Raw genomic sequence first — 25,363 nt, forward strand, 5'->3', positions numbered from 1 at the left:
AGGACTATTGGTGTTGAGCATCTTTTCATGTGTTTACTTGCAATCTGTATATCTTCTTCGGTGAAGTATTCGTTCAAATCTTTTGTCTATTTGGTCCTGGGTGGTTTGTGTTCTTGAGTTATAAGAGCTCTTTATATATCCTGGATACAAATTCATGATCAGATATGTGCCTTGTAAATATTTCCTCTTAGGCAGTATTTCCTCCTCTCTATTTCTTCATCGGCAAAATGGAGCTCATCATAACAACCTGCCACGCAGAGATGATGGTGTCAAGTGCCTGGCATGAGGCCTGCCACACAGTAGCCTTTCAATAACTGGAGATGTGGTCTTTACCTTTGACTTGAAGTGCCCAGTGTGAGGCCTGGTGCAGAGGAGGACCTCAGCCAGGTCTGGTCCCCAGCCATGCTGGTATCCTCCTGCACATTCTCTCCAAGATCCCCCGTCTACCCTCAGCAGCACCAGCCCTGGTTCTTGCAGAGCTAAGTGCAGGGCAGCAGACAGGACCTCATGTGAGCACTGAGAAGGGAGCCCAATCTCAGGGGTGATGCGATATTAGCAGGGGTAGAAGGGTAAGATATCCTGGCAGAGGACAGAGCATAGAGAGCGACAAGGTGCACAGCACATTCTAGATACCCAGAGCAGAGGTGCACACCTGACAGGGAGTGTGGCAGACCCAACGGTCAGGCTCACCAGGGGCGTGAGGTGAGCCAGCCACCTGGCTCTGGAGAGCCAGCCATCCTGGAGCCCCTGGGGCATCTCCGCTGAGATAGTGACACGTCAAGATGCATTCGTGAAGAATCTTTAATTCTTTAGTCCTCTGCTCCTGCTTCTACACTCCCTCTCCCTAGAAGGTGTCCACAGCCCAGGGAGAGCCAGAAGGTAACCCCCAGTGCCAGGGTCTGTGTCTGGACACTGTATCATCCCTTCACTATAGTCATGAGAGGAGGTGACATTATCCCATGTCACGAGCAGAGCTGTGCCCCCAAAATCCATATGTTGAAGCCCTAACCCACAGCATCTCAGAATGTGACTATATTTGAAAAGAGGGCCTTTAAAGAGATCATTGATCTAACATGAGGTCATCAGGGTTGGTCCTAGCCCACTATGACTGGTGTCCTCATAAGAAGAGGGGATTAGGACATAGATTCACACAGAGAAGCAAGACTGTATCAGGACCCAATGAGAAGATGGTCCCTCACAAACCCGGGAGAGAGGCCTCAGAAGAAACCAGTCCCACTAACGCCTGGGTCTCTGTCTTCCAGTCTCCACGACCATGAGACAATAAATGTCTGTCACCTAATCCCCCAGTCTGTGGTACTTTGCTACAGCAGCCTGAGCAGACTGATACATTTCCAGATAAGGAAATGGGGGCTCAAAAAGTGGCAGGATGCCTGAGGCCCACAGCTGGGAAGAGGCTGGCCCGGGCCATCTGGCTTCAGGCCCTAGGTCTCCATCCCGTCCCCCCGACGCCACCCCAGCACACACCCCACTAGAACACGGAACCTTGCCTGGGACCGTGCTGGGCACACAGATGGGCTCAGGGCACCATGAGGGGCGGGGCACGTGGAGGAGAGAGTGGAGAGGGAGGCAGGTCAGTGAGCAGATGGGAAGCAGGCTCCCAGCAAGACCTTAGGGACTATGTGAGGACATGCCCTGGGGCCCTGCCTCTTCACAGAGGGAGCAGCCGGCCATGCCCTGGGGCCCCAGGGGCATATCCAGGACCCACAAAAAGTGGATTTTAGCTCCAGATGAGGAAAAACCAACTGCCGAGCCATGAGATGTGCTCCATGGTAGAGAGCCAGGGCAGCCACAGCACCCAGAGGGGCCACACACAGGCCTGGAAGCTGAGGGGATGCTTTCCAGACCCCTCCACCTCTGGGGCAATACCAGCTTGGGCTCCCCTAGCTGCCAGCACACAGCAGAACAGCAGCCAGAATGTTCCAGCATTCCAGCCACGGCATCAAGGCCACCGCCAAGCAGTGGCTCACCTATGCCTGTCTCCAGGCCTTCATCCTCCAGAAGAAACAGGATGGGAACCCCAAACTAGCCTCAGAAAGCCCAAAGCACAGAACAGCAGGAGGGCCACAGGCGAAGCCATACCCCCACACATACACGGAAAGGCACCGAAGACACCCTTCCTTCCCCTGAGCACCCCTAAACACCACCTGCCAGGTGGAGTCTGAGCCCCTAAGAAGGGCCCTCAGGCTCCTGAGGAGCTGCAGCCTGAGTGGACACTCTCTCTTTATAGATGCACATGAGGAGACAGTCTGATGCTGAAGTCCAGGCAATGGAGCTTTGAGGAGAGGCCACCATCCTGCTGAGTGGGCGGCTGTCACCCATGCTCCTGGAAGGGATCCGAAACTCATGCTTCAAGCTGCCCCCATCGCCCACCAGATGAGGGTCATTCACTCTCCGACCATTCCCATCCTGCTCAGCCACCTGCCCTGGGCTGGCTGCTTCCTGCTCCCCCGACCTGCTCCAGGCCTCTGAGACATGTGCGGTTACTCTGGCTCTTCGTGGTAACTCCAGCCCCCACCCCAACCCTTCCACAGAAAGGCTCTGACCCCTTGCTGACCCTGGCCACAGGGACCCCTTCATCCCAGGCAGCTTAGAAAGGAGGCATCCCTTACAGGTGTGCTGTTTCAAAGTGGGTACATGCACCCCAATGTTTACAGCAGCACCATCAACAATAGCCAAAGTATGGAAAGAGCCCAAATGTCCATCGGCAGATGAACGGATCAAGAAGATGGGGTATATATCTACAATGGAGTATTACTCAGCAATCAAAAAGAATGAAATCTTGCCACTTGCAATTACGTGGATGGAACTAGAGGGTATTATGCTAAGCAAAATTAGTCAGAGAAAGACAAATACCACATGACTTCACTCATATGAGGACTTTAAGATACAAAACAGATGAACCTAAGGGAAGGGAAGCAAAACTAATATAAAAACAAGAAGGGGGACAAAACCTAAAAGACTCATAAATATGGAGAACAAACAGAGGGTTCCTGGAGAGGGTGTGGGAGGGGGGGATGGACTAAATGGGCCAGGGGCATTAAGGAAGACACTTGTTGGGATGAGCGCTGGGTGTTATACCTGGGGGATGAATCACTGGAATCTACTCCTGAAATCATTATTGCACTATATGCTAACTAACTTGGATGTAAATTAAAAAATAAATAATTGAATAAATAAATTTTTTTAAAAAGGAAAGAAAAGAAAGGAGGCATCCTTATGTTCCCCCCCAACAGTCACTCTGGGCAGCACCCCAATAAGACAGAGCACCACCATCAGCCTGTCTCCCTTCCCAATGGGCAACCAGAGTCCCCAAGTCTTGGCCAGTCCACACTTCCCTTAAGCAGGACTCCTTCACCACTATCTGACCATCAGGGAGTTAATAGCACTGACTTCATCCCAGACTTTACATAGTTTTTTCCACTTTTTCGTTCAATTAATTATTGCAATATCAATAGATCTTTAATTTTCTCATCAGTGCATAATGGGAATAAGTTTCAATTCCACAATATAATTAATTAGTTATGAGTGCACAAGCACAAGGTCCTACTCAAAGTCCTGCATGTACAAACTCCTGGCTGCTGCCCCCAGGAGGCCGGCACCAGCAGACAGATGTCCTGCCCGAAGCTTGAGGACACATGGCCCAGCCTGCCCGGAGAAGTGACAAGAGATACCCCAACCCGACCTTCCAGAGCCCAGGGAGTTCACCAGATCTTCAGGAGGCATCTCCTGCATGCTGACACCCACACTGGGCCCCTGGGCGAGGGACCAAGCTGACACTCAGGGACAGCCCTGCCTCAGGGGCTCACATGTTAAAGATCACAGAGATATGGCACAGACAGCTGGAAATAATGGGTGCTAATTCAGTTACACAAATCTTTGTTGAGCATCTACGATGCGCCAAGCCCTGTACCAGGTTTTGGTGACACAGCGGTGTCTGATGGAGGCAATGACCCCACTTGGCAGAGGTTGGGGGTTTCTAAAAGCATGACTCTGCTTTGAAGACTGAGGTGGGTTTACCAAGTAAAGAACAGGGTCGGGCATCCCAGGCAGAAGGAACAGGATGTACGAGGACCTGGAAACGGAAGGACCATGCGGTCCAGGGAAATGCAGTCAGTTTTTAGATCCCAGAGGGAGTATTGGGGGCCCATACAATGCCAAGAAGGGTACAGAAGGACAAGACTTCTTCCCCATCCCAGCGCTGGTCACAGAGAGCCTTGGGGAGCCAGGCCAAAGGTCAGCCCAGGCAGGGGGCCCGACACACTTGCACTTCCAGGAGGGAAAGGGGGTGTGGGGGAAAGAGTTGGGGTGGGAGCCTCCAGAGCTGCCTGCTCCAGGTGCGATGCCCCATGGGAAGCTTCCTCCTGACGGGCCCTGGCTCAGCCCCACTTGGATGGCTCCTACAAGTCCATACGGGTAAGACAGCTGACAGTGTGGGGCCCAAGCTCGGAAGCCCCCAGTAAGGGAAGTGGTCCATGCCCCAAGAGCTTGGTGCCAGCACCAGGCCCCCTCTTCCCAGAGGACCCCCAGGAGCACATGCTCCCCACCCCTAACCCCCCAGCAATCAGAGCCTTCCATGTGCCTGATACGGGGCTAATTGCTTTACATGGGTGAACGCACCCCTCCAAGTGATGACACTGCAGGTCACAGATGAGGAACTCAGGCACAGCAAGGTGACTTGCCCCCAGTCACAGTGACAAGTGGCTGGGTGAGGATCTGACCCTGACGGTGGATGAACAGATGGACACAGCCTCTCCACCAGCCACTCACCTGGTCCCTCCCACAGCCCTGCCCACACACCCACCCCTCTGGCACAGCCTGAGACCTGGCCCAAGCTCCCTGTGCGTCATCTGTAAAATAAGGGTCATAAGGGCACCCACTTGCCAGGGTGAGGATGAGGATGTCATTCCAGGGACAGCGCCTGGCACATGGCACAAGCACAGTGCATGTCGACAGTCATTCTTGGTGCCATTGCTGCTATGGTGGACATTGTAGTTGGTAGCAAGGATCCTGGCACAGGTGTAGTGCCATCAGGAATGGGCACCAACCCGGGGCGCCTGGGTGGCGCAGTCGGTTAAGCGTCCGACTTCAGCCAGGTCACGATCTCACGGTCCGTGAGTTCGAGCCCCGTGTCAGGCTCTGGGCTGATGGCTCAGAGCCTGGAGCCTGTTTCCAATTCTGTGTCTCCCTCTCTCTCTGCTCCTCCCCCGTTCATGCTCTGTCTCTCTCTGTCCCAAAAATAAATAAACGTTGAAAAAAAAAAAAAAAAAGGAATGGGCACCAACCCTAAGGAAGAGGAGGAAGTCTGGCTTGACAAACCAGATCTCAGTAGGGCAGGTCTCCAATGGGGGAGGCCAGAACAGGAGTCAGGTGTCCTCAGATGAAGCCTTTGAGGGTTCAGTCACTCTCGAGCCCCACCACAGGCCTGTGAACCACACTGCCAGCCTCCAACCACCCTTCCACGTTCATCCCCATGGCCCCCAAGCCACCCGGCCAACTAGGTTCTGCGTGCCAAGCTCCAAAGGGGACTCAGCTCCTCACATCACCCTGTGAGCAAGGCAACATCACCCCATTTAACAGATGAGGAACCTGAGGTAAAGTAACAAAAGGAGAATGAAAAGAGCTCACACTTGTTGAGCAATTGCTCAATGCTAGGCCCTGGAGAAAGAGCTTCAATTGCAATCTTTCCCTTAATTCTCAGAAACAGCCTCTGAGCTAGGGACAGTTGCTGCCAGTTTGCGGATGGGGAAGTCGAGGCTTGGAAATGAGAGTTACTTACCCAAAGTGGCACAGATACTCACAGGCAGGTGTGGGATCCCCATCCGCAGGCCTGCTGGCAGCCACCCTTCTGTCACTCACAGCCCCCAGCACAAGCTCAGGCTCCAGGGTGGAGAAGGGGCCACCCGATCCTTGAGGATGTCTGATGTGGTCTCCCCAGCCCTCACTGCCACTCCTTACACACACACACACACACACACACACACACGCGCGCGCGCGCGCATAGGTGCACACACACCTCCTCCCTTCCTCTCTGTGTCTCTGTTCCCAAACCAGAGGCATAACTAGGAGGACACTGGAATTTTTTTAAAGCAACCCCACTCCCCACCAGCACCACCTTCCCCAGCTACCCCCAGAGGAGACAGTGGCTACACGGGAACCCCTGGCAATGTCAGTAATCCCATCAAAGTCCCCAATTGGCAAAAGGGGTCTCAGGGAGGGGCAGGCTCTTCTTCAAGGCGTCCAAGGCCAGGCTCAGGGCTCAGCAGGGCCAAGGCAGCCCCCAGCCCCCTGAGAGGCCCAGGTACGTGGCAGAACAAGAACTAGAATTTGGTAGAGTGACATGGGGATTTGATGCTAGAGCCCTGATTTCTCTGACTGCTACAGATTAAATCAGGGATAACGTCCCCCATCTAGGAACCGGATTCGATGCAGCTTAAAATCTGCTCAGATGCCGCACCATTATGCTAAGCAGCTCGGCCGTGAGGGGGCTGCACTGCCTGCCTCGTTCATCATCCCTGGCAGCAGAAGCACAGCCAGCCAGGCCACCACCGCTCCAGTGGGAAACAGGAGGGGCAGCGAGGCCCAGGGCACCTTCCCCCTCTCCTGGACGGACAAACAGATGGAGGGCAGCCAGGGCCCCCTCTCTAGTCCCACAGGCCCAGAGAGGCAGCCACGATGAGAGGCTGCGTTGGAAGACACCATTTCTGAGAGCCTGAGCTGAGCTAGTACTCGAATATCCTCTGAGATGTAAATTATGTGGGTTGAACTAATGAGCTATATATGTATCTTTCATCCCCTAATTAACTGCGGTTTAATGAATTTCTCAGCGCATTGCTGCCAGAATAGCCTTGCAGCCCAAAAGATTTTTTCCCCTCCATTTCAGGTAAATATTTAAACACCCCAAATTAAAGAGAGCACCCGGGCCCAAAATTGGAGGTTTGATGCTATCCAGAGTAATTAGACCCCTGTCTCATTGATTCAGCATTTTCATTTCTTCCTTTCTCTTCCGAGGGCAATGGCGGGTAACTTTGGCACCAGGAATGTGGCCCAGTGCAGGGCCTGAGGCTCCTTGCAGACCAATGGGCCTGTGTCCAGCTCTCTTCACTTAGAAGTTCCTCTCCCAGGCTCTGGGGGACTGGCTCCACCCCAGGGAAAGGGGGCAGGAGATACTACCCACCCGCCATCCTGGGTTGGCACAGAAATCCTCAGGGCAAGAGGGCCTGTAACGTGGCCTAGTGTCCTGGGAGATAAGGATGCTGCCCACCCATCCTAGTGGGCCATCCTAGTGCCCACTCCTCCCCTCAGATGGTCAACTATTCCCAAGGTTCATTAGCATTATTATCGTTATCTCCTATTATGATTAGCTTTACTCTATTACTTACAGCCAACATGCATCAGATGTTTAAGGCACTATAATCTGGGGACCAGGCCTGGCCAGAACCATCCCACTCCAGGCCTCTCTGCCTTGGGCTCAGGGCCAGCTAGGGAAGCAGAGGACACTCTGCCCTCACCTCTCTCCACTGGCCCTGCCACTTCCTGCCCTTTCTGACCGGAGCCACTCAGGCAAAGCCAAAGGCTCCTGGGAAGCCACATAGCCCACCTGTGTTCCCTGAGGGCCTGCTGTGGGCATCTCTCCTCACTCTCCCCTAGACTCTCTGGTGCCCGGGACATGTGTCTGGGCCCTGAGAGAAGCCCAGGTAGGGGCTAGACTCCAACCACCAGAAGAAACAGGCAAGGGAGTTCCTGATAAGGATTCCATCAGCTCTCAGTACCCCAAACCCAGGCACCCAGAGGCCAGCTCCCAGAGCAGTAGAGTATAACCCTGGAAGGAGCTGGGGGTCAGTCCAACCACACGGGACTACAAAGCCCAGAGGTTCCCCTCACTGACACCCCCATTGCCCACCCAGTGCCCCTGTTCCAGCCTACTGGCCTTGTCTCCTCCACACCTGTCCCTCGCCCCAAGGGTGCTACTGCCCAGGTCTCCCCAGGTCACCATTGCCCAGAGCCACTTTCAACCCCATGCACCCTGCACAAGAGACCCCCTCATCTTCCTGACACCACCTAAAAGCTTATTCCAGGCCTCCGTGTCCTCACCGCAGTTACCTATTCATAGCCACACCCCACCCAGGGCCTCCCCCAGCCAGGGTAGGCTCCTGCCTGCCCCTCCAGCCCACCCTGCTCACATCACGTTCACCTAGATACCATTATGATGAGTCCACCTATGCAGAGCCCTTAGGCAGTTCGCCATGCCTGTGACAGCTTCCGGTCACTAAGTAATAACTCACAACAGCCCCATGAGGGTGACTGATGGCCCCTCTGCACAGACGAGGAAAGGGCTCTCCTCTCCAACTGCAGACAGGACCCATCTACTTTAGAGTCCCCAGTACCTGGCACTGTGCCTGGAACACTGTAAGTATCAACAAATACTTGCTGGCTGGATGAGGAGACAAGACAGATGGACAGACAGACAGACGGACAGATAAGTGGGTGGGTGGATATATAGATGAATGGATGGATAGATGGACAGATGGACAGATGGGTGGGTGGAAGAATGTAAGAATAGAGGGATGGATGGACAGAGAGACAGATAGACACACAGACTCTCAAACTAATCACTAAAAAGAGACCCCAACCAGTCTCCCAAAGCCAAAGGGTTGGCTGTACACTGTCTCCAAGGACAGCAGGCCAGGAAGAGAGGCCCTGGGGCTCCAACAAAGGGCCATGACTGGCAGCTATGCCCTCTAAGGATCGCTCCAAAGTGGGGGATCCAAGATGCGAGAGGCAGGAGCTAGAGTCCGAAGTCAAGAAGGGGAAATGAGAGGAGTGTGGGAACCAGCAGCACTAAGCACAGCAGAGACCAGATCAGACCAGGCCCCAGGAGGCCCCAAGGAGCATCACACCATGAGCTGGAGAAATGGGCTGGGTCAGAACTCCACCCTCGAGCAGGCCTGGCAAAGTCTGAAAGGGCCAGCATAGGCCCGATGCCAGGCCCTCTGAGCACCTAGCATGAGTTGGTAGCTGTGTTTACCTGTCTCCAAGCCCTCCAGGCCAGACTGGAATGTGTTTCTCACCACTGTAAAGGCCAAATGCCAGCACAACCTCTGTAGAGACAAGTGATCAAGAAGTCCCTGCTCTGGGGATGCCCAGGTGGCTCAGTAGGTTAAGGCGTCTGACTTCAGCTCAGGTCATGATCTCACGGTTTGTGGATTCGAGATCCACATCAGGCTCTGTGCTGACAGCTCAGGACCTGGAGTCTGTTTCAGATTCTGTGTCTCCCTCTCTGTCTGCCCCTCTCCCACTGAGGCTCTGTCTCTTTCTCTCTCTGTCTCTCTCTCTCTCTCTCTGTCTCTCTCTCTCTCTCAAAAATAAACACCAAAAAATTTTCTAAAAAAAGTCCCAGCCCTGGAGGCCCCAGCATGGCTGGGCAGTGGAGGGACATGTCCCAGGGCCCAGGTGAAGTTAGCACTAGGCTGGCAGGGAGGAGCGGGAGGTACGTCCTGGACAGAGCTAGGGCTCCTCCTTTGAGCAGAACAGGAGGCCAAGGGGTTTGGGCCTGCATCTGTATCCCTTCTCTGGAGCCTAGGGAATGAGTCTTAGACTCAGGGACCACTAATAGAGGGGGCTGCCCATGCCTCCCATTGCCTCCCACCTCCACTGGAATGTATAGAATTTCCATCCTTGTTTATTACACTCCTTCCCAAGAACCCACAAGCAAAGCATGGAGATGGCCCAGAAAGACTGGCTTCCGAGGCAAAGGCAATAATAATGAGATGGCTTCCGCCAGCCAGCAATTGCCTCCACCCACCGACACTCCCCACCTCAGCAGCCTGAGCACAGAGGCCTCACTCACTCAGGGCAAGGGAGCATATTCCACACATCTGCAGCACCAAACTAGGAGGAGGAGGGCTGGGGAGGAGTGCTGCCTGGATGGGTCGAAACAACAATATTGTATGGATCAACCAAAAATAACCATGAGTTTCAGAATTGGCAGATTTGGAAGAAATCTCTACTTTCCGCTCTGGTCATATAACCTGGGATAAGTCAGTCACTCTAGGCCTCAGCCCCCATCTGTAAACTGGGTGTGACAATCCCCACCTTCCAGTTACCACCAGGATCGAAGAGGCTGGAGCAAGCACATCAGGCCACAGTGCCCTGGCCCGCTGTGGGTGCCAGCACCTGCCCCTCTACAGGAGGAACCAAGACCAGAAGGGGACGGAGGCCTGTACCCTGGTGCAGAGCAGCACACGCGGGTCCCCAGAAAACCCTCCTATCCCCAAACACTTTCCCCTTCAGATGGGAAGAGGGTCCCATATTCCTTTGGAGATGGAGGGGCTCCCAGAGTGCCCCCTTCCTGACAGCAGGGCCTGTGCTCTGGGGTGAGGACTCGGGGGCAGGAAAGGACCCAGCATTTGGCCACCACAGACCACCAGTCCTCCCTTGCAGAGCAAAGCCAGACATTCCCCCCATCCATGTCTCCACTTTACCCTCTCCAGTCTCTGAACACGGACCTGACTGTGCCCCTGTTCGACCCTCAAACCATAGGTCAAACAGTTCATTTCCTCACTGAGGGTCTTGTCTACCGTCCAAGCTCTTCTCCCACTCTCCACCTCCATTTGTCCTCCACTGATCCCGACTCACCTCCCTTTCTCCACCCTCTCCCCTCCCCCACAAGCAGAGAGCTGTTCCAGGCCTCTACATCTCTGTAGACAGAGGGGACTGCCTGGGACCCCTTTCCTTCAACCACCGTTGGCTCCATAGAGCCAATGCCTTCTTTAATTTCAGACTCAGCCCAGCACCCCCTCCTTGACAAAACCTCCAATTTCCACCCAACTACTGCACTTCCAGGCCCCCTTACACAAGTTTGCTTGTATGTCTGTATTTCTAATCCCTAGTTACATAGAGGGCCTCATCAATGTTTGATGAGTGGATATAGCTATGGATAACTAGATGGATGGATGGATGGATGGATGGATGGATGGATGGATGGAAAAAGGAATGAATGAATGATTACACAAAGAGATGAATGAATGATTTCATAAGATGAATGAATCGGTCGAACAAGAATGCCACCTGAATAAGATGCAAAGGCAGGAGCCAATATGGACATGGTTTCCAGGGTCAAAGATTCCCTCCATGCAGATGGGGCTCCACCGAAGTGTGAATATGGCACATTTCCCTGTTTTCAGAGCATTTGGGGCAGCCCTATGCAGAAGCAGAGGGCTGGACGAGGTGACCTCCCCAACATCGCTTAACATTAAGCTTTCCCCGTCTGCTGACTTCCAGCAGCTCCTTCATTTCCACGGTCACTTTCTCAGTGCACAGACTGGGATAGATGGGGAGGCCTCAGCACTGGAGTGGGCAAAGGGAAACCCTTCCAATAAGCAGCAGGATGCCAAGCCTCCAACTGTTTCTACAGATCTCATCTCCGCAAAGGGACACTCAGCAGGCTTGTCCAAGGGCTATTTTAAAATGGTGTGTATTTGACATGCAGTGTGACAACATAACAACAAAGGATGCAGTCTTGGGGCTACAGCCTATTTCTACAGGCCCCTCCCCTCTGCCAGGAGCTGGTGCCCTCAAGCCTTGAAGGGCCACCTCCCAGCTCTTCCTGGAAAATCCTAGATTTGTGACCTTCCATTCAGCTCCTATAATGCCAGACCCCAGAAGGAGAGGCCTGCGGGTCTGGAGTCAGCACTGCCACCGGACTTCACTCAATCCACTACCAGGAAGGGCAGCACAGGAGTGCCTCCTCCAACGGCCTTACACTCTGAAATTTGTCTGCCGATCACTGCCAACAAGATTCAGAGCCAGGATGAGGTGGCAGCCAGAGTGAAACAGGCCCGCAATTACCCAGCTGCCTCAACGGTCACTCAACAGGATCACCGGAAATCAGGGAGCACGGACACCTGGCCCAGACACGGATACCGCCCACCCACCTGCGCGTGCAGGCGACAGCTCAGGGTCAGGCACCTGCTGAGGCTTCTCTAGGTCCAGCTGAGCCAAGGGCTGTCCTGGAAAGCTCTGTGAGCCAAATCTCCTACAGGAACATCCTGATTGGCGCTCTCAGTTCCTCAACGAGGTGCCTTCAGCAAGACCTCTCACAGCACACGCATCCTGATGCATTGTCTCACATCATCTTCACTGCCACTCTAGGAGGTGGGATGAGGGTCCCCATTTGATACGTGGGGAAACACACGCGTGGGGCTTACCTGAAGTGGCCCTGCTACTAAGTGGCAGAGACAGGCATAGAGCCCGAGTCGTGCTGACCCCCAGGCCCACTGGGGCTCTCCCTCAGTCCCGCAGACCTCTGAAGCAGTGATGGGCTCAAGGGGAGGCAAGGTGATGCCAGTCCTCTCTCCGTCCAGATGCTGGACTTGGTCCAAGAAGAGTTCTGCCATCATGCCCAACCTGGAGGACCTGCCTTCAGCCTCAGGCTGCCCAGCTCCCTCACATCCACTTAGACCCCTGGTGACTGGCACCTACCCAGTGAGCCTCCTCGGACTCCCCCAGACAGCTCACATGCCTGCCCTCCCCATGCTTCCTCCTGTCCCAGCACCCCTGGTCCTCTCCATCAGAACACCCGGGACATTGCACCATACTAATTATTGATGGGGCTATGCGACTGGATCTGGAAGGTGCATGAATAAATGGATGAACAAACGAATATGTGGTTTGGCACCAACTCTGCGTTGGTGTGCAAATCCTTCACGAATCCAGGAACAGACAGGAAATGCGTCTTCCCCTAACAAGCTACAGCCAAAGACTTCCATTTTCCTAGGCCGAAGATGCTCAGCATCTATCATCTGTGATGGTAGCTGAGTGACACCGTCTGACGCCTACCATGGACAAGTGGCGGAAGGATGTATTTACATAGTTTGTGCTCCCTGAAATAACATTACATCTCCGGGGGCCTCCAGCTGCGTGTGATACTGGTGCACAGTCTGAATTACCTCCACAATGATTTCATGCTGAATTTGCTGAGTCTCCAAGCAGAGTCATAAATGTAAAGGAGGAGCGTTTCTCTGGGCCTTCACCACATCTTTCATCCAGAAAATAAGTGGTGATAATATTTGTAATATGTTTACTGACAGGACCAGGGGCTCTGTGCAGATAACTCTTTTATGACACAAAGTACTTAACTAAGATGGAAAATGGCATTACTCATGTTAAATTCAAAATGAGCATTTTGTCCCAGATTGCTAGAAACCCAGTAAATGTCATTAGCTATCTGAGGTTACAATGAAATCCGCAAAGGGTTACTCTTTGGTAATTACATTTACTGTAGCTATAGAAACAAGGGACATCAGACTCAGCTGGCTGACAGCTCTGTCTTTTCCCCCAAAAGAACGGCTCATCTGCGTGTTGTCGTCTCCAAAGACTAGGCTCCAAATCATGCATCTCAGCAGCCTGCTCTTGGGAGGATTGTTTTCCCCACAGGCACCAGGCCGGAGCCCCAGGACACGGGCTGCTGTGATTCTCAATTGGAAACTGATGATAAAAGACAGAGATGAGGAAAGATGCCCTTCCTGTGGCTTCTGCATTGAAATGTGCCTCCTGAATGTGTGCGGGGAAGTTACGCTTCCTGGGGCCCTCCTTCTGTGGCAGATGCATTATTCATGGCCAGCCTGCTATTGTGCAAAGCACTTCCCCCACAATGCCCCACACTGCCATTTCCCAGCCTGACCTTAACACCCCTCCCTCCAAGACCAAGAACCATGCCCAACCTAAAGGAGGCCTCGGGTCTCCACTGGCCTTCTTAGACCCATCTGAGCTGCAGGCAGGACCTGAAGGCTTCAGGACACAGAGGACACGACGCACAACTTGGAGCCAGAGGTCACTTCTGCCTCCATGGCAAATGGACTGATGGAAGGATCCGATTAGCCAAATAGACGGACCGGCACCTTCCTTCTTCACCTGTAACTGCCAGCACCTTCCCTCAGATCTGTGACAAGACACCCCCTTCCCTCATTTCATGTGTGTGACAGCCAACAGCTTTCCTCACCAGCTGGTAGCCCAATACCTTCCCTCTCCAGCCACACATAAAGCCACCAGCTCTCCTCAGCACCTACTAACACTAACACTTTCCTTCGCCCCCTGTCACAGCCAGCACCCTCCTTTGCCCCTTACATCTACAGCCAAGAGCCTTCCTCATTACCTGATATAAGCCAACACCTTCTACCACTACCTGTGTGAGCCAACACCTGTGGGTGTGACAGTAAACACCTTTCCTTGCAACTGGGTGGCAAGCAGCACCTTCCCTCACCAGCTCTGACAGCCAACCTCGTCCCTTACCACTTTGACAAACATCTCTCACCACCTCTGTGTGACAATCAACACCTGGCCTCACCACCAGGAACAGCTGACACCTGCCTGCCCTCATCACCTGGAAGTACCGGGATTTTCCCCAATCACCTTCCTCTGGGTCAGGGGTTCTCAAAGTGTGATTCCCCAGACCAATTGCATTAGCATCTCCTGGGAACTTGTCAGCATTCAATTTCTTGTAAATTCTCAGGCCCCACCCACACCTAATGAATCAGAAACTTTGGAGGTGGGGCCCTGCAATTTGTGTTTTCTAGCAAGATTTCCAGGTGATTCTCATGCATATGAAATTTGAGAACCACAGTGGCTGCTCTTTAAAAACCACCTGGGGAGATTTCAAACACCCTAACACGCTGGTTGCACCCCCAGAATATAGAGGCCCCAGAGTCACTGATTTTACAAGTTCCTGGGTGGTTCCATGTGCGGCTGGGGCTGAGGGCCAAGCTCTGGACCGGCATGCTTCTCCACAATGGCAGATAGGGCCCGGCAAGCTCCTAGCTGTGCTGCTGGCCATCATCTGTCCAATATCCAACAGCTGCCTCTAGGCCACAGAAATGCCCAGGGGACCAGAATTCCCGGCAGCAGAACTGCTGGGACCCACGCCTGTCACATGCGCCCAGTCAGGTGTCCCTGAGCTGCAGAAGGATCCCGCTGGCTGTGCCTGTCAAGGCACTGCTCATCACCTCACTGACAGCTGCCTGCACTGACAAGGGAAAGCCTCTAGGACCCAGATTAAGGACCGGCCCCCAGGGCGGGCTGCATGAGGGAACCCACCGTGACAAGTCCTGCTTGGGCCTGTACCCCGAAGCCCAAGACCAGGCCTGCCCTCAGTAGCCAACATCTCTCCCTCATGCTCCCCACCAAATCTCCAGCCCCATAGACCCTCTACCACTTGAATGTCACCCCACTGTGATCCCTGCCCTCTGCTTCCTGAGAAATCATGATTATTTGAGAAAGGCCTAGAAGAAAACAAGCCAAAATGCAACCCTGAGTGGGTTGCAATGCAGTGGGTTTTTCTTTCTTTCTTTCATTTTCAAAGATTCTGTCATACAAATATTATAGTACATTTATACTTTAAAATTAATAACAAAACAGATTTTCTCTATACTTTGTGGCCTAGGTCAATGTCATACACGCACACACACACAGACACATGCACACACCGGCCCCTTCAGGGATACCTTCTCTGGCCTCTCCACCCTTGGGATCCCTTGGCATCTGGGTGCACACATGGCTAGGCTCAGAGCACCCACAGCTTGGGAGGCCCTCCTCCTGCTGCCGTCACCAGCTCTCTTGCCCAGTGCTCAGCCTTGGGCGGCAGAAGAGTCCCACGCTCTCCCTAGGAATCCTGGGATATCCTCAGCCTTGTATGTCAGGTAGAGGCCCTGTATATGGCAGCTATGGAGACTAGCCATGTGCACTCACCTGTGCTGGGCAGGGCCGGCAGGTGGATAGACAACTCAAGAGGAGTTCCAGGGCCGTCGCCTCAGCTGCCCAGCCCAGAACACACTCCGTCTCAGCTCTCAGCAACCCACACAGCCCTGAGCACCACACCACCTGCCCCAGGATGGACACCATAGGCAGTCACCAGAGCTCCTGGAGAAACAGGATCATTCAGATCACAACCCGACCTTCCCTTCAGAAGCAAGCCTGGAACAGAAACTGCTCAGCTCTTCAGAAGTTAATCAAGTCCCCCAGCCCCACAGGTGTGTCTGCTTGAATTCTATCCATGTGTCTTGCTCCCGACAGCGCCAGGCAGAGGGGCAATTCCATGGGCACCCATCAAACCCTCCCCCTCCTGGGGGCTCTCCTCCCACAGGAATGGGCCAGCTAGCTCCCACAGCATTGACTTGCAAAAATCAAGTATCATCATATCCCCACAACCATAATTAAAGTCACCCCGCTGGCAAGAGAATCCACAGGTGACAACAGACAAAGAAGCCCTCTCTCCATTTCCGGGAACCAGATCCCAAACAAATATTTAATTCACAGAATCTGGGGGGACCTTAATAAGTAACTGCATGTAGCACCACACGGAGGTTCGGTAGCACTTTTGCAGAAGCATGTGCAGTCAGAGCCTGACCTGGGAAGCTGCTTATTCTGCCTGCACCTCACGATCCACCCCAGTAAGTGCCCCATGAGGCTGGCCTCCAGGGACTCTACTCCCAGGGTCCCTCACTCCCCTGGCTCCTCCTTGGCTTCAGCCACTAAGAGGCATCAGCAGACAGAGAGCTGAGCTGGGTCCAGATTTGCAATGGCCATGTTCCCCCATCTGAGGCCAAGGCTCCCATCGGGCAACTTCCTCTTGCCTTCTGCATCCTTCTATCCTTCTCGCAGGCTCCGTAACACTGCCCCTTCCCCTGCCCCTTCAGGCCCACAGATGGTGCAGCTCCCTGTGACTGCTGGTCCCTCAGTGTTTCCCTGTCTCTGGTTGGTTCCTCTTCATTCAACTCTGTTCAGTGATCCTTGGGAATGTGTGATCAGTTTCTTGCCCAACACTAACTTACCTGAAGAATCTGCACATTAAGGTTTAGAGCTGGGTTTCGGCAAAGTAGTCCAGAGTCTTCTCTGAGGTGGGCTGGGTGCTGGTATAATTAGGTGGATTCAGAGATTAACCAGATCCAAAACAGGATGATTCATAACAACCGGCAAAATGTCTCTAGTGACATGCCTCAGGGCTCTGTCCTCAGATCTGTCCATTCGACTTTTATGAGTGACTTGGCAAAGGACACTGATTGCTACTGATCCCACCGCACAGAGAGTTAATTTACTGAATGGCAGTGTTGGTATCCAAAAAGATTTTGGCCGTCTGAAACAATGGGCCATATTCAGCAAAATGTAACTCAAACAGAGATAGATAGAGACTTAGAAGTTTAGAAGGCCAAAGGCATAAGCACAGAAAAAGACTCAGTGAAAAGCTTTGGGGACAGACTTGGGTTCAGCCACCTTGAAGCTGAGTGTGAGCCAACAGACTGATGTGGCCACTTCTGGGTGAATTAACGGTATGACAGCCAGGATAAGGAGAGAGAGCCTCCACCCCCCACCCCCACCCAGCCGTGGCCAGTTTAACAGGCCAGATGTCAGCTGAGAGCTAAGTTCCACTCTGGTCTGGGCTCTAATGCAGCAGGGACAGTGGTACTATGGGGAAGGCTTGGAAGGGGACAGCCAGGCCGGGTGTACAGGACACAGAGACTCATCACGAGGTGTGGCTGAAGAGACCAGAGAAAGCCTGGGAAGAGGCCAGCCAAGTGAGAAGGTGACATGAGAGCCAGCTCCAGACACCTAAAGGGATTATCTCCAGGAAGATAAAGAACAGGGGAGCAGTGCCAAGGACTTTCTCCCTCTGATCCAATTAAAACCGTCTGCAATCACTGAAAAAAAGAGCACCAGCAGCACCCACAGTGACAAGCTGAAAACGTGCCCAGCCTCAAACCACACACTTCCTCCCACCAGCCAGGGTGCTGGGCGGGTGTTCCGCTCCAGGCTTACAACCCCTAGCTTTCTACCCCGAGGAAGCCACCAAATCCCACAGCAAAGCAGGGAGGAACAACCAAGAAAACACAAAGAGGAATAAATAGGTAAAGGAAGTAAAATCTTTACAGTCCAAGAAGAGAAAAGAGGGAAGAAAAGAAAAGAGAAGAGAAGAGAAGAGAAGAGAAGAGAAGAGAAGAGAAGAGAAAAGAAAAGAAAAGAAAAGAAAAGAAAAGAAAAGAAAAGAAAAGAAAAGAAGAGAAAAGAGAGCAGGACAATTTCAGAGCAATCATCAACCCTAAAACAGACCCACATAAGAAGATTTTGGAAAAATGCTACCAGTTGTTTTCAATGAGAACAAAAAATACATTACATCAATTGAATAATAGAGTTCAAAACAAATTAATATCTCTATATAAATCGGTGGTTGCCAGAAGGGAAAGTGGGTGGGGGAATGGGTGAATACAGAGATAAAGGAGATTAAGAGGTACAAACTTCCAGTTATAAAATAAATAAGTCACGGAGATGAAAACTACAGCACAGGGAATATAATCAATGACATCGTAATAATGTACAGTGACAGATGGCGACTACGCTTACAGTGATGAGTGGTGAATAGCGTATAGAAGTGTCGAATCAATATGCTGTACACCTGAAACTAATAGAACACTGTAGGTTGATTATACTTCAATACTAAATTTTTGTTTCAATACAAAAATTTTTTAATTAACATCTCTGTGATCGGAAGCAGTAAAAAACAGAATCGGCATTATTATATCAGAAAACATTATATCAGAATTATATCAGAAAACAAATTATATTTATATAATTTATATCAGAAAACAAAATTATATCAGAAAACAAAAACCACATTTGAGACAATTAGTATTAGTATTGTATTCGTCAGTTGAAACTAAGATATGCTGTCATAATAAGCAACCCCCAAATCTCAGCGGCCTGCATCAACCAGAGGTTATGTACCCCTCACGCTACGTGTTTATTGCAGCTTGACCACAGCTCTGGTTTATGGCATCTTCATCCGGGCTGAGGAAGCAGCCCCCACCTCCCCAGGCAGAAGAGAGGACAAACATGCCAGAACCATGTGATGGCTCTTAAAGCTTCTGTTCAGAAGAGGTTTAAGGTATCCACACCCCTGTTTCATTGGCCCAAGCAAATCACGTGACCAGAGATGACAATGTCAGAGCAGAGCCTGTACATCCTCCCACTGACAGAAGCACTGAATATCTTGAACAATAAGACAGGCTACCACACATATCCAGAACATGGGACAAATGAATAGAAGCCTTGTTTCACGGGGAAGATGATCAACAGAAGAGAAAATGCTGGAAGAACCCAATGTGGGGGCTCTGATTCACAGAGAACACGTAAGAAACAGACTGCAGCCATATTCATAGGCCCATCAGAAGAGTTACAGGAGTTGAACAAAGAACTGATATTAGAAATCAGAAGGACACAGTGTGCCAAGGAAAAGTTTATACACAAAACGGCATGCTAAGTTTCATGACTGAATCACGTTTAAATTTCAAAGAAAGAGAGAGGGAGATATTCTGATGAGGGAAACGGTGCACTTGTGGGCTTCACAGAAGTCCCCTGCTGACAGGGGACTCGTCACATGTCCTCCCCAGCTCTGCCTTCAAAGCTTCGAGAGGGGGCACCTGGGTGGCTCAGTGGGTTGAGTGGCTGAGTATCCAACTCTTGATTTTGGCTCAGGTTGTGATCTTGTGGTTCATTAGATCAAGCCCCGCACTGGGCTCTGTGCTGAGAGCGAGGAGCCCGCTTGGGATTCTCTGTCTCCCTCTCTCTCTCCCTCTGCCCCTCCCCCACTCGCTCTTACTCTCATGCATGCGTGCTCTCTCTCTCTCTCTCAAAATAAATAAACTTTAAAAGAAAAAAAAAGGCTCGAGAGAACCCATAAGAACATGGACTTGCTTCCTTTCATGAGCTCAGCCCCTGCCCACAGGCAGATGAGCCAGGCCACCCCCCAAAAAGTATAAAGACCAGACTGGTTGCTCTCAAACCTCAGCAGCTCTCCTGTCACTCAGAAATCTGGATCTGCCCCACATTCACTGAGGACAGTCTAATGCCCGTCCTTCTTAAGTTTTATCTGCAAACTATCTGCGTGCAAAAGCAAAATGTCTCTGAATCATTAAAATGATTAAACCATACACATGTATATAATCATATATAAAATTACATAAAGATATTAACACATAAATTATAAAGAAAAACAGGGGAAACGCAGGTACTACCAACATGGCGGGAAACACCTGAAAGTGTCAAATCAGAACAAGAGTGAAATTACTTCCAATTTAATCAAGCCGACAGCCCCGCTGGAAAACTGCACCCCCAACAGTTCACATCTGTGTCAGGGCATGTGTAGGAGAAGGGGGACAGACGAAAGAGGGAGAAGGAGGCAGAGGTAAGAGGAAGGAGAAGGATGGGAAGAATCCAGTACGAATGGAGCAAGCCAAGGAGGCTGGTTAGAGGCCATGTCCTGACCTCTGTCCAGAGCAGGCTCCCAATGGTGATCAAGAAGGTCCTTGGAACCACCCAGTAGGGTTCCCCCCCCCCGCCCCCGCAGGAGAGATGGATGTGGGAAGCACGCAGGAAGGACCTGGCTCCTGGAGAAGCTAGCAAAGATAGGACTTCCCACCGCAATACCTTTTGGGGGGAGCATGTGAGAACCCAGGCAGTGGTTTCTCCCTAGGAATTAACACGCTGACATGTATTCAACAAAAAATCAGTCTCTCATGAGCTTTTCAGTGGGAGTCATTCCCGCCCAATCCTAAGACAGCCAAGAGTCTGCCCCTGCCCTCTCCCCACCTATGGAGTGGCCTGGACAACAACCATCCTCCTCTCCTATGCCCCGTTCTCTGCTCTACTTTCCACAGGGAAATTCAAACACTGCCTACATGGCTTCTTGCCACTTTTGACCCAGCATTTCTAAGCACTGACCCCTGTGCCAGGCACTAAGCTACGCACCGTGGATATAACTTCATGATAACCTTTATACCAACTCTTAACAGCCAGCAGGTACCCGTATCACCCTCATTTTAGAAATGAAGAAAACAAGGCTCAGAGCAGTTAGGTAACTTTCTCCAGGTCATGGAGCAAGTAACCAAGCTAGATTTAGAACCCAGATCTGCCTCTGAAACCTGAGATCCCCACAAGTGTCCTGCTGAGTGCTCCTCATCAGAGCTTTTCAGTGATCCCTGCAGCACACGTCAGCCTGGACCCCAGCAAGGTCCTCAGGAGTTCATGATCTCAGTGGGGACACAGACAGACACACTGAAATGAACTACACCAATACCAGGTGACATCACAGGAGGCTCAAGGTGAGGCCTGAGAGGGCCATAAGGAGCTGGGCCAGTGGAATAAGGGAGTGAGAGGAGGTGGGAGCTGCACCTCCAGAAAATGGAAAATCACCGGTCAGCCCCGCTTCCCCAGAGTCTGCTTGGGAATGTGATAACCATGATAACAAACATGGACAGTGATGGAAAGCAAGCCTCCCAGGGGAGGCCCCCACAGCCAGACTCCACAATTACCAGCAGCTCACCGGCAGCTCTGGAGCTGACGAGACAGACAGTTCCTTCACTTGCGATGCAGGAAATGTTTTGTGTTTTCTGCCTCGGCTTTAATTCTAAGCTAAACAAAGACCAGGTGGGTGGGAGACGGAGTGCTGCCCAGGGAGGCCCCTTCATGCCTCCCAAACATTGTTCCAAAACCAGAGGAATAGTAGGGGCTGGGGCTGCAGGGGACATGGCTGCAGTCCTGGGAAGCAAAACACTACCTGGGGAGCAAAACACTCAGCCACTTCGGGCAAGCCGCAGGACCGTCCAAGCTCTGTGCGTGGTGGCTTCCCTCTCACACCCCTGGGAGGCAGTATGAGTATTATCCCAATTTTGTGGATGAGGAGATGGGCTCACATGGATTATGTGACTTGCAACATCAGAGGAGGACAGAGCCACATTCCAACCCACCCTGTTGGAGTCCAGAGCTCTATCTTGGTAGGGCTTGCGGGACCCTAGGAAAGAGGCAGGTCAGACAAGGCATGCCAGCATGGGAAAGGAGTGGGGTTCAATATCGGCCGCAGACTGTCCATTTGGTGGCGAGGATTAGATGTGAAAAGCACTAACACCAAGCCTGGCACTGGGAAACTGGTCAGTAATTGCCACCACTCAGAAGACTGAAAGCTCCTTGAGGGCAGGGACCTCATCTGCTCTGCCCACCTGGGACCCTAGTGCCCAAAGGGTGCCTGATGATCCTGCTGGGAGACGACTAGGGATCTGTGCCCCATGGATCTGCAGCAGGCTTCACCTCACCAAACCCAACCCCAGGACATTTTCTGGACTTTCCTTTCCCAACCTCTGGGCTGGATCAGTCAGAAACTCTGGGGCAGCAGGTGAGGAGCAGGGAGAAGGCACAAGAGAAGAGGAAGAAGGCAGAGCAAGACGCAGGCAGCCCACTGCCCCAAAGGCCAGATTCTGCCACATGCAACCCAACTTTGAGGGCTCTGGGCAGGTGCACATAAGTGGCTCACAGGGACATGTGTGCATCCAGGCAGCCACCAGCACACTGGTCAGCCCTGCTCCCCAGTCCAACTCCCAGAAACCACAACATGGCTGCCCTGCACACCATCACATGTCCAGAGACCAGCCCTAGGCATTTCATAAACATTGTTGCAGAACATTACAGCCCAGAGCCTACTATGTGCCTGGCACTGCTCCAGGAGCTTCCCTCTTCATAATCAGTCTTGCAAAGTGAAAGCAGGTGGTGAAACTGAGGCTCAGAGAGGAAGCAATTTGCCCAGAGTAACACAGCTAGAAGGTGACAGCAAAGAGTCTGGCCTCCACTCATGCTCTATCAACGCCACACATGGCTTCTAGAAGGAGAAGGAAAAGGGAGAAAAGGGCTGTTCTGGAACAGAAAGCAGTTACGCTCCCCTGACCAGCTTCTCTGAGCCATGCTCTTACTGTGCCCAGGGCAGCCAGGGCAGCAGCTCGAAATCTGCCTTAAATTTAGCCCAGGCCAGGGGCGCCTGAGTGGCTCAGTCAGTTAAGCGACCGACTTTGGTTCAGGTCATGATCTCACCGTGAGTTCGAGCCCTGCCAGGCTCTGTGCTGACAGCTCAGAGCCTGGAGCCTGCTTCAGATTCTGTGTCTCCTTCTCTCTCTGCCCCTTCCCTACTTGTGCTCTGTCTCTCAAAAATAAATAAATGTAAAAAAAAAAAAATTTTTTTTTTTTTTTTTTTTTTTTTTAAATTTAGCCCAGGCCAAAGCCAAATCTCCCCTGAGATTCTAGTCCCACCCAACCAGGAGCCTGCCAGGCTCCGGGCTGACCTTGGTGAGCCAGGAGGAAGGCCTTGTTCGCCCAGCCACCTTGAGGAGCTTGGGTCTTTCAGCCCAGCCCCCTGGTCCGTGCCACGGGGTCAAAGTCCAGAAGCACGCACCACCCCAGAGTCCCCATCCCTCCCCTCGGCTAGGACACCAAGCTTGCAGAAGCAGGAGGCGGCGCCTTGGCGGAGCTGCGCCCACAGCTCCGCCCCCAAAGGTTGGCTGTGGCTGCCTGCGCTGTCCAGGGTTCCCGCACTCCCCGTCTGCGTTATCTCATTATTCCTCCTCACCCCAGGTTCAAAGCGCCCTCAGCCCTATTTCAAGGATAACAAGAGCTCAGAGAAGTTAAATAACTTGCCAAGATCGCACTGCTGGTGAGCCGACGTGCAAACCCAGGGACGTGAAAACGCAAAGCCCTAACCACAACGCAGCTCACTGCCTTTCAACGCGCCCAAGTTGCAACCGCATGCCTCATGAGACTCTTGCATTGTGCACACAACTGCAGGCTCCTTCCCCCCAAAGCACAGAGGCTGGCGACGGAGGGCCCGGGAGCCAGAGCCCCTGAGGCCGGTACCCTCGCCCCGGGCAGGAAGCGCCCCTCGCGGCGTTCCCAGGCCCGCACCGGCCCCCTCCCCGGGCGAGCGGAGCCTGGAGCATAGGCTGCATTTGTGGGAAACAGGGACTCAGCGCGCTGAGAGGGAGTCAATTTATTCTGGAGAAAACATCTTTGTTCTGCGAGTGAAGGGGAGCCATTCCCAACAATTTAATGCTCTGTTCGCGGGCCCGGGTGCTGGGGTTGCAGCGCGAGGCTTGTTCTTCGAGGCAGAGCCGCACATAATGAGGCTTCTCACTGCCGCTCCCCGCCATCCTGCCAAAAACCAGAACGGTTATTTATCCATTAATCTGACATTACACCCCCTGCATTTTATCTGCTTAAATAAATTTGGTGGTTAGAGTGTGTGCCTGGCGGAGAAACTCCCGCATTCAATTTCCTACGCGCCAACGCGTGCAACGTTGCTGTTATAAACTCGCCTTTGCCATCTTGGGGCCTCCGCGGTCCCAGCAGCGGAAGATAGGCCTCTCCCAGCTCCGCCAGATCCAGAGGCCAGGGGGCAGTTCTCCAGAGACTGTCTCGGTCTGCACCTGCAGAACTGAGTTACCTGCTGGATGGTCCTTCTACCAGGAGACAAGCCACCTCCTTCTGCTGTCACCTACAGACAGCAGGGAAGTGGGGGGAAACCTCAAATCTAGACCCCCAGCTTGGGCTGGAATTCTGGCTGTACCACTCAGGAGCTGTGTGACCTTGAGATGTCACCACCTTTCTGTGCCTCTCAGTTTTGCCACCTGCTTCCTAGGGCTATTGTGAGAAATAAGAGCTTATATTTGTTTAAGTGCTTAGAACAGTGCCTGGCACATAGTAAGTGTTCAATAAAAGTTGGTTTAAAATATATATAATGTTTAAAATCCACGACAAGCATTTGTAAGAGGGTTTTAGAGATGAGCTAGACTACTAGGTCCTATATGTGTCCTGAATTAAGAAGAAAAGTGAGTAGAGCACTGACTCCCCCCCCCCCCCCCCCACACACACACCACCATTTCACTCGGTTAATTAAGAGTGGTCATGGTTAGGAGGGTTCATGGAATATTTCATTTGAACAAAGGGTTCTGCTGCTTGAAAATGTTTGAAATCCTTTCTCCCCTCTATGGCTTGCATTTTACAGAGGAGCAAATGGAAAGCCAGAGAGGGGAAGGGACTTGTCCAAAGCCCCCAGCAAGTCCACAACAGAACTAGAAGCAGAATCCAGGCCTTCTATGCCCAAGGTCAAGTTTTTGTTTTGGGTTGTTTGTTTGTTTGTTTGTTTGTTTGTTTGTTTGTTCTGCAGCATTAGACCTCCTGCCCATTCACCTCAATTTCAGTAAGGATCTCACCAGGTACCCAAGGCCGGGTCAGAATGACCCAGGACGAGGTCCAGCTGGGCCCCCCCTCCCATCAGCTGCAGCACCACCACCACCCCCCCACCAGAGCTGGAGCATAGCCCAATGGCAGGTGAAATCCTGTAACCCCCAGACTTTAACATCCACAGTCAGGAGCCTGGCAACCCCCTGCCCGTTTGTCCTTCATTTATTTCCTTTCATCCTCTGCTTCTCTGCAGCATCTCCTTGGCCTAGAAACTTGCTGGAACTACCTACCTTTCCTCTCT

The 25,363-nt window shown here is 52.3% G+C and overlaps 1 protein-coding gene across 5 annotated transcripts in view; it reads right to left on the reverse strand.

Moving 5' to 3' along the window:
- The window catches only part of GRID1 (glutamate ionotropic receptor delta type subunit 1), a 701,884-nt gene that overhangs the window by 572,959 nt on the left and 103,562 nt on the right, over positions 1 to 25,363 (reverse strand). The gene's annotated exons all lie outside the window — the stretch shown is intronic.

This window comes from Leopardus geoffroyi, chromosome D2 (assembly GCF_018350155.1).
Source record: "Leopardus geoffroyi isolate Oge1 chromosome D2, O.geoffroyi_Oge1_pat1.0, whole genome shotgun sequence".
Classification (NCBI taxonomy): domain Eukaryota; kingdom Metazoa; phylum Chordata; class Mammalia; order Carnivora; family Felidae; genus Leopardus; species Leopardus geoffroyi.